At 38.4% G+C, this 17,775-nt stretch overlaps 1 pseudogene across 2 annotated transcripts; it reads right to left on the reverse strand.

Moving 5' to 3' along the window:
- Positions 1-15,419: 15,419 nt before the first annotated feature.
- On the reverse strand, positions 15,420-17,135 carry LOC143567145 (mitochondrial import receptor subunit TOM9-2 pseudogene; annotated as a pseudogene). Of its 2 annotated transcripts, none has more exons than XR_013141361.1 (2): positions 16,764-17,135; positions 15,420-15,584 (listed from the first exon to the last, which is right to left on the reverse strand). The product of XR_013141361.1 is annotated as a mitochondrial import receptor subunit TOM9-2 pseudogene, transcript variant X2 (transcript). The 2 variants fall into 2 exon arrangements; XR_013141360.1 differs by having other exon boundaries at positions 15,421-15,584; positions 16,757-17,134.
- Positions 17,136-17,775: the final 640 nt, after the last annotated feature.

Consider the following 17,775-nt stretch of genomic DNA (forward strand, 5'->3'; position numbering starts at 1 on the left):
TCCCCCTGAGATGCCAATAACTCCTTCAAAGCATCAATGATTTTGCCATGTTCTATCAGCAGGGACGACTGTATCTGATTCTCTGCAACGAGGCGTTGAATAGCATGGGTCTGGATAAGATTCACCCTTGATTGTTCTGCCACGACCCGTTCAAGTGCTGCTATTCGTTCAGAGTCTGATAAGGTTGCATCGAAATCAAACCTCAGATGTGATATATCTTGAGTGTACTGAGGAGGGATTTCCAATGTAACCGGGACCTCAGAAGTAGGCGTAAACGTTACCGCATGTGGTATCGTCACCGATAACCCTGCAGTGACCACAACCGTCGACTCAATAAATCGTGCCACGACCTCCGTTGGAGTAAGAGTTGGATGCGGCAGCGATACAATCTCAGGAGCCGAAGTTGGAATGTAGTGGGTGGGAGGCCGAATGCAGATGAGGTAGCCACCACGGGAACATCCGTGGCGCTTGGCCTTGTAACAGGTAATGAAGAAGGAACCATGGTCATACCGGACAGTGCTGGTGGAGTGAAACGTACCACCCTTGAGCTCTCACAAGCTCCCGAACCTGCACCTGCCCGTTCCCTTCTTGATCTCCGAATCAAATGTTGTACTTCTTCCTCATAATCTGACTCGCTGTCATCATCGGTTCTCTTTCTTTTCCCATGAGTTCGTTCTTGTGTTACAAAAATCCGTCTCGCTTCGGCCAACTCATCTTCAGAATCAGAGTCAGCCACCGTTGTAGCTGCCCTAGTCACATTCACACTCGTAAACCTTTCAAATGATACTTGCACATTTTCTTCAGGATCAACCCGATCCATATCAAAGAAGCCTTGACCACCAAATGCAGCATCAAGGTCTACATTCTCCTCCGGTGACACAACAGGAGCAGCAGGTATAGCTTGAGGCGCTCCAGCCTGTTGTGGTTGAGGATCCCGAAACTCGTCCCCAATAGCTGGCACATACTCCGGGTTGATCAAGTACCCGAATAAAGGAGTATGTCGAGGACGGAGCTCAGGTTTACTCCTCACACTGGAAGATCTGCACTGGGCGAAGATCCTTTTACTCACACTTTCTACATATCTGATAGGGCGGCGCTGAGGTAACGTTGGAGCAACGTGATTCAAGATCATCTGAATGAATCTTGGATACATGAGAAATCTCTCACGCGCCACCGCTCTTCTCTGTCGATCTATCTCGTAGAAGACCATCTGACTAAAGCTATAACGCTTATTATAAGTCAGAGCAGTCATCACCGACTGCATGGTCGCGCCCATCCCATCAGTACCAGACTTTCTCCCTGACATGCACACGATCATGACATGCATGAGAAAGCGCCACTGGTCTAGTATGAACCCCTTCCTTCTCTGAGTATCCCCCAAGGGACCAGAGTATCCCATTCTCAGAAACGCTCCATCACGGAATGGAGCCACAAAATCTGTCGGGTCATCCCTCGTCTCATCTCCAAACCGTAAAGCCGCCCGGATCTGTTCAGATGAGAACTGAACAATGTGATTGTTGACTGTTGCTCGCATGACCGGGGGCTCGACGCGACAGTCATACTCCACTGTCTGCCAAAAATCCTCAATGTTTGGCAAGGATATCGGCAGTGTTGTTGTAATCGCGTGGAATATACGCGAGCGGAGTAAGAATGTGATGATTTCGCGGAAATCATCAACACCGCTCGCATCCGGGTCTAATGTTATATACATGTTATGACCCGGGAAGAACTGTCGATGGTTGTCTCCTCCATCATCACCGCCTGCTCCAGCTACAGCAGCCATATCTGCATCAAACAGGCTAAGTTAGATAAACGTCAAGGCAAATCACAAGTTCGCCTGTTACCATGAGCGAAATTGTGATTTATTCTGTATAGGCGAAGTTAGAGGTGGGGCGAAGTTGGGAACAACTTCGCCTCAACTTGAACTTCGCCGGATAACAGTTAAGTAAAAAGGTCCAGGCGAAGTTAATGATAACTTCGCCTAACCACAACATCGCCTCAAGTACAGTTACATAATTAATTATAAGGCGAAGTTAAACCTCAGGCGAAGTTACGGATAACTTCGCCTAAACTGTAACTTCGCCGAATATGAATCGGCAACAGGTTAGGTTTTCGAACGGATTGATTTGGTCAATTTGGAGATCGCGGATCTCGTAAAACACGTTTTTAAGACGATCTAACGATTAAGTTGAGTATGACCACGTAAAAATAAGTTTATAAATGGATGTTAAGGTTTCGAAAGTTAGAGGTCACGAAACGAGTCGATACGACCTCTGAATAACATCAATTATGGTGAATATTCGACACACTAACCTTACACACCTTTAATCGGAGTTGAAATCGAAAAAGATTAACACAGATGAGATTGATACGATAAGTTTGCTTAGGGTTTAGGAAATAAGTTCGCTGGGTTAACGAAAGATAAGTTCGCTTGTTTTTGAAATAATGAACAGTTTGACCTTTAATTTCCTTTATATAGGGTCAGAGTTGTACCGGCGAAGTTATGGATAACTTCGCCTATTGCATGCGAAGTTAGGGATAACTTCGCTGATATTAAATTTTACAAAACAAACCCCTATAATTTGAACAATTTGCAATTAAGTTTTAAAACAACCTTTAAGGTGTTAAATGATACGATCAAGACCAAATAACCAGGTATAAAATCAAACAACTACATAAGTAGAAAAATATTTTAACTATAAAGTACACGGGATCAAATTTCAGTCTCGATAGGGACTACCATGTTTTAGAAAAGATCCGAACAGGAATCATACTAATTAAGTGACTGTCACACAGATCCGTGTTCAGCTGTATTATGACATAAAGAAACAGGTTGTAAGCAGGTAAATAACTTAGAATGGTTTTCATTGTTTCTGTGATACGGGTTAGATTCAATTAAGCTCAAAACTTAAATGGGCAACAACTCAGATATTATGATGCCTCCTATCTATTCTCAAGGCGTATTTGGCTTTCCCCAAGTCACCCCGAGTTGACTTCGACCCGTAGTGTCTGATTAAATAGTAATTACTCTTCGATCTTCAGACTCTTCTTCCCGTTCTCTTTCTTACATCTTGATTGAGAAGTATTAACATTATGAACTCTAGAATGTCTCCATAACACACATTTTTTTTTTGTTTTTTTTAAGTATTTACACAAACTTCAGAGTAGTAAACAACTGCAAGTCCCGAATTTGGATCACTGCAGCTTCTTGACACGCTATCTTCACGGGAATCAGAACACTTACGGGCTCGTGTATGACTGGGTAATCGCTTTTCTGCCTATCATTCGGAAAGATATATATGGAGACATGCACAACTCTTAAGGAGTTTCCACGTAAAATCGAGTAGATTTAGTTAGTATCACTTCTATCTTTATGCACCATAAAAAGCTACCATGACATACAATGACTGTTCTAAAGTCTTTTAGGCCTTATAACTTCACTAGTTAAGCACACAGAATCAGTATATCTATCACTTTCCAAGGTTGGATCAATTTTCTGTTAAACATAGTAAAGGAACTTCTTACGAAGTAGTAGACTTGAAAAATAATTTCATCTCCCGAAAAAATTTTAACTTCAATCGCCCCGATCAAATTGAAGTTTTCAGGTAAACGGCTATCCTGAAGATCCAATGGATCAGCTGGACCGACCACATACAAGTATGTGTCCTTCTAACTAAGTATGATCGACTAATTTTCAGCGAAAGAATAAAAACACATCATAAACCGCCCCGGTCACTTTCAGTCATCTGGTTAATGGCTATCCTTATATTCTACAAGTAGAAATGAGGACCAAACATATCCGAAGATATGTCCTTCAAACTGAGGCAACCGACATAATTCTAAGCGATAATGATGTTTTTTTTTTAAGTAAAGACAAAAACACGGTTACTCGGGATTGATCATCCCATTCAGCTCAAAAAGGTTTTGAAAACGATTTTTGTCAAACGCTTTAGTAAACAAGTCAGCGAAATTATCTAGCGTATCAACCTTTTCGAGCACAATCAGTTTCTTCTCAGCACAATCCCGTACAAAATGATGACGGATGTCAATGTGTTTAGTTTTACTGTGCTTTACGGGATTGTTAGTTACTGAGATAGCAGCAGTGTTATCAATGCAAATAGGAGTATGAGTGAAATTCAGACCATAATCGCGCAATTGCTGTTGTATCCAAAGAACCTGGGAGCAGCAGTTGGATGCTGCCATGTATTCTGCTTCACAGGTTGAAATGGCGACTGAGGTCTGCTTCTTGCATTGCCATGACACTAATCTGCCTCCAAGAAACTGACATCCACCTGTTGTTGACTTCCGACTCTGATTGCACCCTCCATAATCAGAATCTGTGTAGGCGACCAACTCCAAGTCTCCTCCTCTCGTGTACCACAACCCCAACTTAGGTTTGCCCTTGAGATACCGTAATATCCTCTTCGCACCCTTCAAGTGAGATTCCTTTGGGTTTGCCTGAAAGCGAGCACAAAGACAAACTGCAAACATAATATTAGGTCTAGAAGCAGTTAAGTACATTAACGAACCTATTATTGCCCGATATTGGGTTGGGTCCACGTCTGCATCGTTGTCTGAATCAGTACCCAATTTATGGTTGACGCAGACTGGAGTATCGTATGGAGTGCTGTCCTCCATCTTGAAGCGTTTGAGAACATCATGGACATACTTAGTCTGATGAATGAACATCCCATCTTTCTTCTGATCAACCTGCAGTCCTAAAAAGAAAGTTAGTTCACCCATAGCACTCATTTCAAATCTCTTTTTCATGACGGCCTCAAACTCCTGACACATGGCGACTTTTGATGCAGCAAAGATGATGTCGTCCACGTAGACTTGCACCAGAAGAAAGTCGCTTCCTTTTCTCTTAAAGAACAATGTGCTATCAATCTTTCCCCTTTCAAACTCATTCTCAAGCAAGTAGTCGGATAGGGTTGAGTACCAGGCACGAGGTGCCTGATGTAGCCCATACAGTGCTTTACTTAGCTTGTACACGTGATCAGGAAAGTCTGGGTCAGGAAAACCCGGAGGTTGCTCAACGTACACAACCTCATCGACTTTACCGTTAAGGAACGCACTCTTCACGTCTAACTGAAATACCTTCATCTCCTTGTGTGCAGCAAATGCCAAAAACAATCGAATGGCTTCCAATCTTGCCACAGGAGCAAACACCTCATTGTAATCGATCCCCTCTTGCTGATTAAAACCTTTTACCACCAGCCTCGCCTTGTTCCTGATAATAATCCCTTTCTCATCTCTCTTGCATTTGAAAACCCATTTGGTGCCAATCGCATGCACATTCTTCGGTTTTGCAACCAAATTCCATACCTCCATTTTCTTGAACTGGGCTAACTCTTCTTGCATGGCTTCGACCCACGAGTTGTCCTTGAGAGCCATTTGATAGTTCTTTGGTTCAATCTAGCTGATGAAGCAGGTGTACAAGCATTCGTTAATTATACCCGTATCTTTAATGCTTGTGTAAACACAGGTGTGCTCATTCAAGCTTTGTCTTGTTTGTACACCGTCGGACAGATCACCTATCAAGTTCTCCAATGTGTGATTTTTGTGAACTCTCGTAGTCGGAACCGCACTGACATCTAGATTGTCTTCCAGGTTCGAAGGTAGCTCATCAATGGGTGATTGTTGTTGAGAGTGAAACGGATTGAAGAATTCCTCTTCTGTAGAGGCAGCAGGGGTATCGACAGCATTTGACGAGGAAGGCTGACATTCATCATACTTCGGTCGTTGCACATAATTGTCTTCCTCATCATAAATCATCTTCGTAGCTATTCTTTCATCAACTTCTGCACAATCCAAGTAAGGTATGTTAAAAGATTTAAAAAGCCTATCATAGTCGAAAACCCCAGCGGGTCCCGTGCTTGGTTTTGGTGATTTGTAACTTGTGATATCAGTGTTACACACCACCTCAACCTTGTTGGTCGATGTATTAAAGACTCGTCTGTTGGGAGTCCCAACAACGTATCCGACTAAAATTCCTTCGTCGGCTACTTCACCAAATTTAGAATTTGTCTTTAATATCGAACACGGGGACCCGAATGGTTCAAGACCACTCAAGTTGGGCTTTCTCCCATGCATAAGTTCATAACATGTTTTATTCAGTCTTTTAACAGTTAAAACTCTATTAAGGATATAACAGGCTGTTGCAACAGCTTCAGCCCAGAACACCACAGGAAGTTTCGAATCAGCCAGCATGGTTCTGGCTCCTTCAATTTACGTTTTGTTCTTCCTCTCAGCCACTCCATTTTGTTGCGGAGTATACGGAGCGCTGTACTGGTGCTCTATCCCTTTCTGTAAGCAGAAGATCTCCATCTGATAGTTCTTGAACTCAGTCCCATTGTCACTCCTGATGTATTTAACTCTTTTCCCCATAATATTCTCAACTTTGGTAATCAAATTTATTACCATCTGAACCGTTTCATCTTTTGACTTCAGGAAATATACCCAAGAGTATCGAGAGAAATCATCAGTGATCACCAAGCAGTATGTTGTTCCACCTAGGCTTTTTACATTCACGGGACCGAAGAGATCCATGTGAAGTAGGTCTAGGGTACTGACTATTGAATTAACCTTCTTGGTGTGATGGGATTTCTTGTGTTGCTTTCCCTTTTTGCACGATAAGCATTGGTCTTCAAAGTTGAAATTCTTCAAGGGAACACCCAGCACCAGCCCATTCTTGACAATGTAGTTCATTTTCCGAAGATGAATATGCCCCATTCTCCTATGCCATAATTCGGATTCCGATTCAGTTGCTTTTGACAGAAGACATGATTCTTCTGTTGCCATCTCAGTCGACCTCATGTCCATAATATACGTATTCTTTTCTCTTGGAGCTTTCATAACTATCCAACCCTCTGGTATGTTGAAACCAGGATACAGCACGATCGCTTCATTCTTGGTAAAATGCACGGTGTATTCTTTGTCACAAATCTGTGATACACTCAGCAGATTATGTTTCAGTTCTTCAACGAAATTTACTTTCTCTAACGTCATCTTTCCGTTAGTCACCGTCCCAATTCCAGTGATCCTTCCACCGCTCTCTCCAGTGAAACTCACTTTTCCTCCCTGAACAGGTTTCCATTCGTGTAACAAACTCTTGTTACCCGTCATGTGCCGGGAACAGCCGCTATCCACAACCCATAGATTGTTTGCAGCCCTGTTCAACTGTTCCTGCACGATTAAAGCAGAGGATTAAAATCTGGGGACCCAAGACCTATTGGTCTTGGGTCGATACATCCCGTACTTTGGCTGTCCAAAGTTAGTATCAGAATAATTTCTGTAAGTCCTAAAAGGATACCTTCTTGTAGATTGACTATGAGGCCATCCATACCTTCGTGAATTATATGAATTATTACTTATGGTTTGGTTGTTAGCAGTGAAAAACTGAGATGGATTTCTTTGAAAACCAGGATTAGTCCTATTTCTGAACTTTGATGAGTTTTCATTTTTACCATTATAGTGATTACGGTTAGTTCTGTTCTCAGTTTTCGAAGGCCTCACACCTCTGAATCTCTGCTTCAGAGGGCAATCTGCAATTAGGTGTCCTAATTGATTACATCTGAAACAACTCCTGTATTCAACTTTCTTTTCAATAGTTGTTTTAGATGTTGAGGCTGCATTACTGCCCATTTGTCTCACATATGGTGGGACATATGGGTTTAGTGGAGATTTCTTTTCAGTTGTTTTATGTTTCTCTCCACTTTTTGGTAATACTGCCTCTTCCTTTGTCTCTCTCGACTCGGATGACTTGTCCGAGTTTGATGAGACAGGATTAGGAGCAGAAATCTTAACATTCGAAACAGGCTTACTTGTTTCGCCTATACTAACTTCTGGTTCTTTAATAGTAACCTTAACCGGAACTGTATGACCAAAATCAACATCAACAGATTTCTGATTACTAGGATCATAAGTGTAATTATGATTGTACGGTGGTGAAACTTCATGATATCCAATTCCTCTTCTTTTAACTGGGGAACCTTGATCACTAACGAGGTGATCAAGTATAGCGGAGAAATTTCTGAATTGCTCAAGTTTCCTGTTTAGTTCCACCACTTTCACCTGGTGATCAGCTATCTGTTTATCCCTTTCAGCTATTAGTTTGGTTTTCTCTTCTAAGACTTCATAGCTAAGATCAATAACTTGTATTTTTTCAGCTAAATTTGCTTTCAGACTTCTAATATCTTTTTCACTAGCTTTTATTTTTACTTTATAACTGTTTTCTCTAGCTTTAGTGAAATGATGATCTTCTTTTAACGTTTTAAATTCAGCATCCAAACTAACAAACTGATCAGTTATAGTTTTCAGTTGTTCAGACAGATTTTCACATTTAGTACAATGAATTTTGGTACTTACCTCGGAGAGCTGGTCTTTCACATCTGCCATGTTAGCTTGATTTTCTCCAGTCACCTTCTCACTTTCTGCAGTTTCGATGTTCGCCAAATTAGCCTGTTCAAACACTTCCTCAACATGCAGATTCCAGTTGTACTCTCCGTTCTGTCTGGATATCATGGCTCTATTCTCATTACCACCCCCACTCTGTTGTGTAGACATGTTTTGACTGCGTTCTACACGTTCATTTGTGCACTCCTTCGCAAAGTGTCCATTTTGTTGACAGTTATAACATCGCACCTTTGACTTGTCAAAACCTGGTCTTTCACCAACAAACTTCCTACCAGTCTTCTTCATAAACCGTTTAACCCTTCTCACAATCATCGCCATCTGCCACTGCAGATCCATCTCTTCCAGATCATCAGCATCGATCTGATCATAGTCTTCGTCTAACGTTGCAGGATTAACAATCTTACCTTGAATGTAATTTTCATACGAAGCAATGAAAGATGCATAGAGAGCAAACTGCTGTTCAGCAGATTTAACACTCATGGGCATCTTTGAGTAGTTGTTGTTCGAAACACTTGGGGAAAAACTACTCCTGGTTGCTTGAGATTTAAAAGCATTTGATCCACCAGCTACAAAACACACATCACCATTCAAGTTGAGAGATACATGACCTTCATGTGTTGAGTTAGCGCCCGAGTCTCCTTTTGAGTAGTACGCAGACGATTCAGACTTCGAACTTGAACTTGAGTTAACTTTTGCACCATACATTCCTGGATCCTGAACCTGATCAGTTGGTGTCTCTTTTCGAACCATGTTAAGTTCAAAAGTTCTTAGTTTGTTAACTGCTGTTTCCAAGTCATAGTCGGCAAACTCTTTGTCTTCTCTCATCAAGACAGTGTACATCTCCCATTTCGGTGGGAGAGCATCAAGAAGCTTTTCAACTATCTCATCTTCTTTGTAAGTAATGGAATAGTTGCTGAGTTCGGTCATCAGATGATAATATCTCGTGATGATATCATCAAGTGATTCATTCTTCAAGTACTTGAATACCGAGAATTGGGTTTTAAGTAGTTTAATCTTTGATGCACGAATCCCCACATTACCCTCAAAACGGTTTTCAAGCGCTTCCCAAAGTTCTCTAGCAGTTTTATACTTCCTGAAGGTGTGAAGAATCTCTTGTGGAAGAGCCATTGTTATCGCTGCATGAGCTTTGCTTTCAGGCTCATACATTTTCTTTTCTTCTTCTTCCATCTCTTTGTATTTCTTAATCTGATCATGACCCTCATACTCAGCAGTTGGTGGAATGTAACCATCTTGTATGCACACCCACATCTTAGCGTCTTGGTATTTGACATATTGCTCAAACCGATCCTTCCACGCCACAAAATCGGTTCCCTTAAGCATCTTCGGTGCCTTAGTAGCTGAACCCGCTTCCACTTCCATCTTCACCAGTTCCGTAATATTTATTGAAGACATCTTTCACGAAACACAAAGAAACCCGAAAAATAAAAATTTTATTTTTCACAGTACTGTAGGCGAAGTTGTGGATAACTTCGCTTAAGTCTGAACTTCGCTGATTCTAAACTTCGCTCCCCTTTTTTTTAAATTCGCCTTATTCGGCGAAGTTGTGTATAACTTCGCTTAAGGTAAGCGAACTTGTGAAGTTGTGGGTAACTTCGCTTGAGATAAGCGAACTTGAGAAGGTAGGCGAAGTTGTGGATAACTTCGCTTAACCTTATATCTTCGCCTAAACCCTACAAACAGTGACGACAACTTCGCCAGATGAACACGATGGTTTTGTAGGTTTGATTTCTGGATTTTACGAGGTATGTGAAGGTGTAATGGGTTGTTTATGATGGTGGGAGGTGAGTAGGACACAAAAACTCGGTAAACTCGTCCCGCGAATAGTCGAACGGAACGATTTCTACACCCGCGTGATAATCCCGAACCACACAATCACGAGCAAAAGCTCTGATACCAATTGTAGGTTCCCAGCCGGATCTACACGGAATATCTCGTTCTACGTAGGTGCGGAATCCCTACGTAAGACTTTACGAGCGTAGAAGACGATACGAGTTAACACGATCGAACACACGTTACAATAAGCAAAGACACGTTGTATATTGCAACTGGAAACACGTGATATCAATCACTGATTACACAACTCGTAAACACGTAAACTAAAAACTTCGTTACTAACTCAGCCGTAACCTAAGGCTATATAACCACGACAACTTCGCTTGGCATGTTCAGGCGAAGTTGTCACTAACTTCGCTTATCTAACAAGTTCGCCTATATCAGCGAACTTGTTAGCTAACTTCGCTTAATACAAAATACAAATCTAAAAGACTCGATTACAGACACTATATACTGAACTACTGACATCATGTACCAACAGGTATTAAGCAGATTTTGAAGTATCATAGGCAGCATCCATATGCGCGACTTCTTGATACCGCTAATGAATGCGATCAATTACTTGAAGTAGAATCACAACTTAAGTTCAGGAGCAGGTTAGCTAATCTCACTTTACTTACTGGCGTATTTTTGTTTAAATTTAATTAGAGTGCATGTGCCATTTATATTCTTTTTTCGTTATGATTTATGAAACTCCAACTTTCTTGCTATTAGGTGCCATTTGTTGTGTATAGAAAGATGAGGGCTATATTCTTTTTGCAGATACAGGGCCACAAGATGACAAGGACAAGCAAACCAAATCTAACCCAAAACACACTTTGAGGTGGCACAAGGTGATTGAATTTGTGTATAAGTATATTGGTCTTTTAGTTAACATGGTTTCATGTAGGGGTTTATAGCTTTTCGACATATTTGTAGGTACTTTGGGCTATTTTGGGGTTAAACTTAAAAGTTGTTTATTCAGTGAGTGAAGGTAATTCTTACAGATTCCCACTTTTGCTATGAGTTATTTTCGTATTTTTGAAATTAGTGTATTTGTACCTTTGTGATGATAATTTCCTGTAAGTATAATTTGTTTTATTACAGTTTGGCCTTCATAGTCAAAAGAAGTAAACCTTTAACTTCTAAATGCACCTAAAATATTTTTTATTTTGCGATACTTTTGATGGTATGTTTGCAGTGTTATTAATAGAGAAGATAATTGCTTTTCTATATCTAATTGGGATCACCATAATTTTTACATTCAATTGTAAGTGCTGCATTCATGCCCGGTTCTAATTATTGTTGTGTTTATAGTTATTAATTTTTTGTTTTGGTTTGCACTTTAAGTGGATTTAATCATTCGAGAGACTTTCTGAACATTTAATGGACATCATGTTTGGCTAATGAAAATCTACATTAGTATGGTCATCGGTGAACCAGGTAAAATAAAAGATGTTTATATATATATAGATGTAGTGATTTTAATCAAATTACCTTTGATTTTGGTATCGGTCAACCAGGTATTTAGATTTAGCAATTTCAACCGTTTACATAAAAATGATTCGTCTTAAAAACTCAAATTTTAGTGGATATTTTTTAATTAAAAGTAGTGTAGTCTACAGGTAATATATACCCGAACACAAAAACTGAAAATTATGATGAAGTAGAAGCATGATATATGAAATTATGAAGATGGGCCAAAATGACAATTATCCCGTTTTGTTTTTTTATTAGGTTTCACATTTGTATTACTTCTCATTAACTAAAGAACTAAAGAAGGGATATTAGTCAATTTATACTAGGTTTAGTTTAAGACTGATAGACGGGTGACCTTTTAAGCATGTTTATAATTAAAAATTTTTTTGCATAACTTTAGTAATTAGTAAAAATACTTTAATATTTAATATTTCTTTTAAGACGGTCAGCACGTATTGTCGTATTGAATAAAAGGTACAATTTCAACCCGTTTACTAGTGAACCCGCGGTTTTGGTATCAGGTCGACTGGGTAAATAAAAGATCTTTAACTATCGTTGTTTTTAAACCCGCTGTCAGAATTGGCCCAGTCAATTTTGGGTTGGGTTCGGTTATTTGGTTCGACTATGTAGGTTATTTCAATTACATGTGTATTTGATTTCATGCAATTGTATACAACACCCATATATATTTAATAAATTTACCAAGTAATTTATTTTAATTTTAATTATATATTTAATTTAACTGTTGATTTTTTTTATATAGAAATCTATCACTTACGAATAAGAAAGATAGTCACACTGGTTATGTACATGCTCCAACTTAGAATAACTTAGAATAAGGGCTATATGTATATTGTCAATTATAATTTAAATAATATTTTTGGATGCTTATCTAACTTTGTTACCTTCATAATCAGGAATATTAATTGGTATTTGTGAAAATTTGGGATGTGGCAACTGCGAATTACCATGGAGAACCATACATGAGATACGCTGATCTTGGATTCTTTCTTTCTCCTTTTTTTCTTTTTGGCATAAATTATTACATATATTAAATTTAAATTGTTGACATAGACTCAATATCACATAAAAGATTGTACCATATGCTTTGTATGTTGTGATCTAAAGTTTGCATCTATGTGTACTTGTATGTTCTGAAGTTTCCACGTGTTTACAGGATACAGAGAGGCCTCTCTCACGATTTGTGTCACCTTCCACCCCCCCTCTCTCTCTCCGCCTGCCACCACTGTGCCGTGACTGAAATGAAGTTTGCTCTAGGTCTTTGTTACATTTGAATTGATTTTCATTCAACAGTTACGACGACCCATTGTGAGTAATTTTTATTCAAGTTCGAGCAATTGAACGAAATCATAATGAGCATGAAATTCTTCTCTTTTGATCCTTTGATCATACAACAGTCATGCATTCTTACCTGCAATCTTAAGTAAATTCGATGGTTTTGGTATAAACTAAAATACGAATGGAGTTTATACCAAAACTATCGATCAAAGTTATGTAGAAACTAACATTTTGTTTTATCAAAGTTCTGATAGTATTTGCCAAGCTGAAAATGTAAGTGATACACTTCAAGAAAGTACTTACTCATAACATTTTAAATAGATTAAGAATTTCTGGATTGCCAAATCACAAGTTAGTATTAAAACTTTCCAACCATACTTTTTAGAAATGAAATGGAAAGAGACTTTTTAGTCATGTTATTGAAGCTGAAATAATGTTTGGAACCAATATTGGTCATGGTCAGTTGTTTTGTTTAATTTATTCTACTTTATAATACATCTTGGCCCATCTAAAATTACAATATTATTTATCCAACCCGTGTATCACATGGGTTTCTAACCTAGTTACACGATATCCAAATATAAGACATGATTCCACTTGGTTAAATATTAGAAGCATACAACTAAGGATAGTTGAAGTACCTTCAATCAAATTACATACATTTTTTTATCAATTATAAATGTAACTAACATCTTTGAATTAAATCTTAAAGCCTGTTTCAACTCTCTTCACGCACCACACATTGTAACATGTGAACCTACTATTAAAGAAAGATTTACGAAATAAGCCACATAACAAATACGGATGAAAAGACTTGAATTAAAATGGCAATAGATGTAATGTTAGTAATATGATCCAAAAATTAGTAATTCAATCAAATAGTTGCATCATAGTGAGGCACCCCAAAACTCAAATCTTAATCATACTAACACATACAAACATAGTCACAGACCTACTGAACATGCAACGAAGTGGTGGGCATACACACCAACCATCCACCACCGACCACCGCTGTCACATCATCGATGTAGCAATGGCGTGCTTGCGATCACTCCCACAAGTAGGCACGTACTCCATGTTCATATTAAAAACATAAACGATGTTGCAAATATATATATCTCAACTGTGCCACATTGTGATTTAGGCTCACAGCTGTTGTTGCTATCTGATTCAGGTAACTTCGTGGACAAACAAACCAATTTATGTCGTTTTTGTTTCTTGTTCAGGTCAATTATAAAAAAACCGGAAAAGTTTTTATCTCGGGATGACTCACTTGCTTCAGTCTAAGCAACTTGATAAGGTAAACATTTCTACTCCATCTATGGTTTTGTTTTGAGTTTTATTGTACTTATATATGGGAATCAGAACGGTGTTTTTGAGTTGGTAAAGAACATTTGTACATGTCCGTCTTTCGCTGTTAAATAAAGTTATTTTTTATAACGTAAGAAACGTTATATTCAAATCTCTAAAACTTTAATCAGTTTTTAATTGATTAAAACAATCTCTTTTTAGCTTGCCAAAACTTTTGTTTGGCAAAATAATGCTACCTTCAGATTTTATGAATGGTTGTATTATGAATTTTGCATATCCAGCTTAAACCCTAGCTTGTGTGATTTGGTTGCTTGTAATTTCCTTTAGTTAGTAATCATGTAACTTTTGTTGTTTTAGAACCTTTTGTAGTAGATCGTGTTTACAATTTGTTGTAAACTAGAAACATGAAAGTGCAAAGAAGTAAAAGATCGAAATGTGGAAACATGAAAATCTAGAATCTAGAACACAGTGGTCAAGATAGAGACCCTGGCTAAAGCAATGGTTGTGGATTCAGGTTAGTTGAATTTTATACTTTTGACTGTTGCTAATAAGCTCTCACAATGACACACACTTATATCCCCAACTAATTTTGTTTGATTGTTTAAAATAATACAACTTTGGTAAAACAATTAAAAAGGATTTTGTAAGGAGTTTCTAAATTGTGTTTTCTTCTCTCTTCTTTACAAGAGTTGCATAATCCACAATCACCCAAAACAAATACTTTACCCACCAATTTTAGCACATCTATAACAGATGGTAAAAACAAAAATGTTGAAGCAAACTGAACATTGAACCACCATCACAACCACACGACACACGCCTATTGAATAGAACATCCCTTATACGCCCATGAGTCGACAAACAAAACATGACTCAAAAATTAGGCATTCACCAAAGGCTTTTAGGCTACTTATCATCCAAACAGCTAATGCTAACCATAAGTAAAGAAAAATCAGGTTAACTCAAAAACCCACTTGCAATTTGTTCTTTTCTAAAACACTTTATGATTAGAAACCAACTACAAATCTACAATCATAAATTCATAAGATACAAGCTCATGAAGGATGATTATCAAAAAAGGTGATACCCATTTTATGTTGTTACAATCATATAGTCATCACATGTAGCTTAAATAGAGAATGATATGGTGAAAAATAAATGAAATTTAAGCCAATAAAACATCTTAAATAACAAACTCAAAATATAAACGGAAGTTTCTTCGAGTTGGTCCTTCGGTAGGTCACCTGCATTATAAAAACATAATTAAATTAACCCAAATTCGCTTGTTTAAGAATGTAGTTGATGAAAAGGCTAATATGTAAAAAAGACGAGATACATGCAACTTTTGTTTGCACATCAAGGTTATTTGATTGTACCTAGAGCAATGCCTTCACTAAGTTCTCTTGAGACTTAAATAGTTGTTGAAAATCTAATGTCAATAATATATTCAAAAAGGCCTTGTCCTAGTGTCATAGATTACAGTTCTTAAAAATCTCTTAGAGACTTAAATTGTTTATCATTTGACTAGTAAGACAATGAAGCATATTGAACACATAGAGTTAATAGAGCAATGTTTCGATCAGCTGGTAAAAATTGCAAAATCAGAAGCATTGAAGCAAAATCTCAAAATCTATAAGCCAAATGCATTCTCATAAATGGTAATTTTGAGTTTTAGCTCTTTTGGACTTCTATGCATTAGTTTAGCACTTCAAAGCCAAGCACTGGCTCGTTAGAGTTTAGAGTCTGTGCACGAGCATGAGCCAAGCTTTGGCTCGTTTTAAGGTTTCTCACAAATTAGCTTGAGCCTAGCTTAGCCGATCTCGAGCTTTAATATCTGTATGCGAGCCAAGCTCTGGCTAGTTTACAGTACCGTACACGAGCATGAGCTGAGCTTCGGCTAGTTTTAAGGTTTTTCTCAGATTAGCTTGAGCCTAGCCTAGCCGATCCCAAGCTTTAGAATATAAAAGCTCAAACCGAGCTGAGCCCGAGCTTCAAAAAACCCTAACAAGCAGAGCTCGAGTAGTGTAAGGCTTGAGCTCGGGCTCACCTAGACTCATTTGCACCCCTAGCTATAAGGTATGATGTTATAATTCAATCTTTATATTTTCTTCTTGTTCATGCCCTTGAACATCAGTTGCATTATTTATTTATAAGCCCAATAAACCAAATCAAAACCATTCTTATCGTTAAGGTTGCAATTTAGAAACAGATTGGTTTTGGTTTAAAATCAGATATTTAAAGCATTCGCCTAAAACCATTAAAACCGAACAAATAAATGCCCTGCAATAACAACAAATGCACGAATACTTGTTGCTAAAACTAACTATTTTGCATACTAAGCAAGCTAAACCATCCATTGCACTCAATCAACCATAACAAAAACCAATTGCAATACAAATCAATCAAAACCACTAACCTGAAACCCTAGGTTATTGGAGACGTCACTTTTGCGGAGCAGCAACAGAAGGAGTACCGAGCAAGCTAGCCTGTTGAAGCTCAAGCTCGTTGTACTGAGCCTCATGGTCCATCTCAATGATTAGAGGAACAACGAGGATCAAGAAGGTGGTTCCGGCGATCCAAGCGGCCTTGCCGGTGCTCTTGAGAAGCTTCTTGGCGACAAATCCGGCGTCGGAGGCGACTCGCTTGCCTTTGTAGACGATTGGTGAATCGGATATTGTTGATGAAACCCTAGATAGCACTCCTTCGTTCTTCGCCGCCATGAGTTAATTAGGGTTTCTTTGTTTCTTTTATCTTTTTCGATCTCGAAGGAAGATGAAGCTTTTATGTTGAAGGACACGTGCCTTGTGATTGTAGTCGGTTTTGTTAATATTTTTTCTTTTTTTTTTATAAAAGGGGAAATTGGTTTTTATAATCTTAACTAGAGCTATGCAAAGTAAGAAACCCGGCCCGACCCGTTAGAGAACCGATATAAAAGGAATTTAGAGACCGAAATATGAACCGACATGGATAATCGGGTAACGATTATTAGCATATATGGTCTCTCGGTTCTTTGCAAACAGGATCGACTCGATTATTTGCTTCACTATTGCAATTGATTATGGTATTACTCAAGCAAAGAAAATCTGGATACAAGTCAATTACAAGCTCGAGATGATTTATACATACAAATAGGTCTTTATCAGGTAATTTTTGTTCTTTAATCTTCGTGCTAGATTATTGTTTTTTCCACAATTTGAAGTGTGTGTTGAACTTGGTGCACGATTATTTCCTATTACTTGATTAGTACAATGTGATTTCACAATTTTTGTGCTTAATTGATCATCATAGGCCTGATTTATTGTTCGGTTCAGTACGCCCGCCAACTGTTTGATGAAATGTCTTAATGAACATCTAATGGATATCAATGAACTGATGACACCGATTCACCAATGAAACTTAAAACGCAATGGAAATTGAAAATCGGTTATTCGGTTT

Source organism: Bidens hawaiensis, unplaced genomic scaffold (genome assembly GCF_021521415.1).
Source record: "Bidens hawaiensis isolate Kalapana, Puna unplaced genomic scaffold, B.hawaiensis_p1.1 tig00023227_1, whole genome shotgun sequence".
In the NCBI taxonomy this organism is placed as follows: Eukaryota; Viridiplantae; Streptophyta; class Magnoliopsida; order Asterales; family Asteraceae; genus Bidens; species Bidens hawaiensis.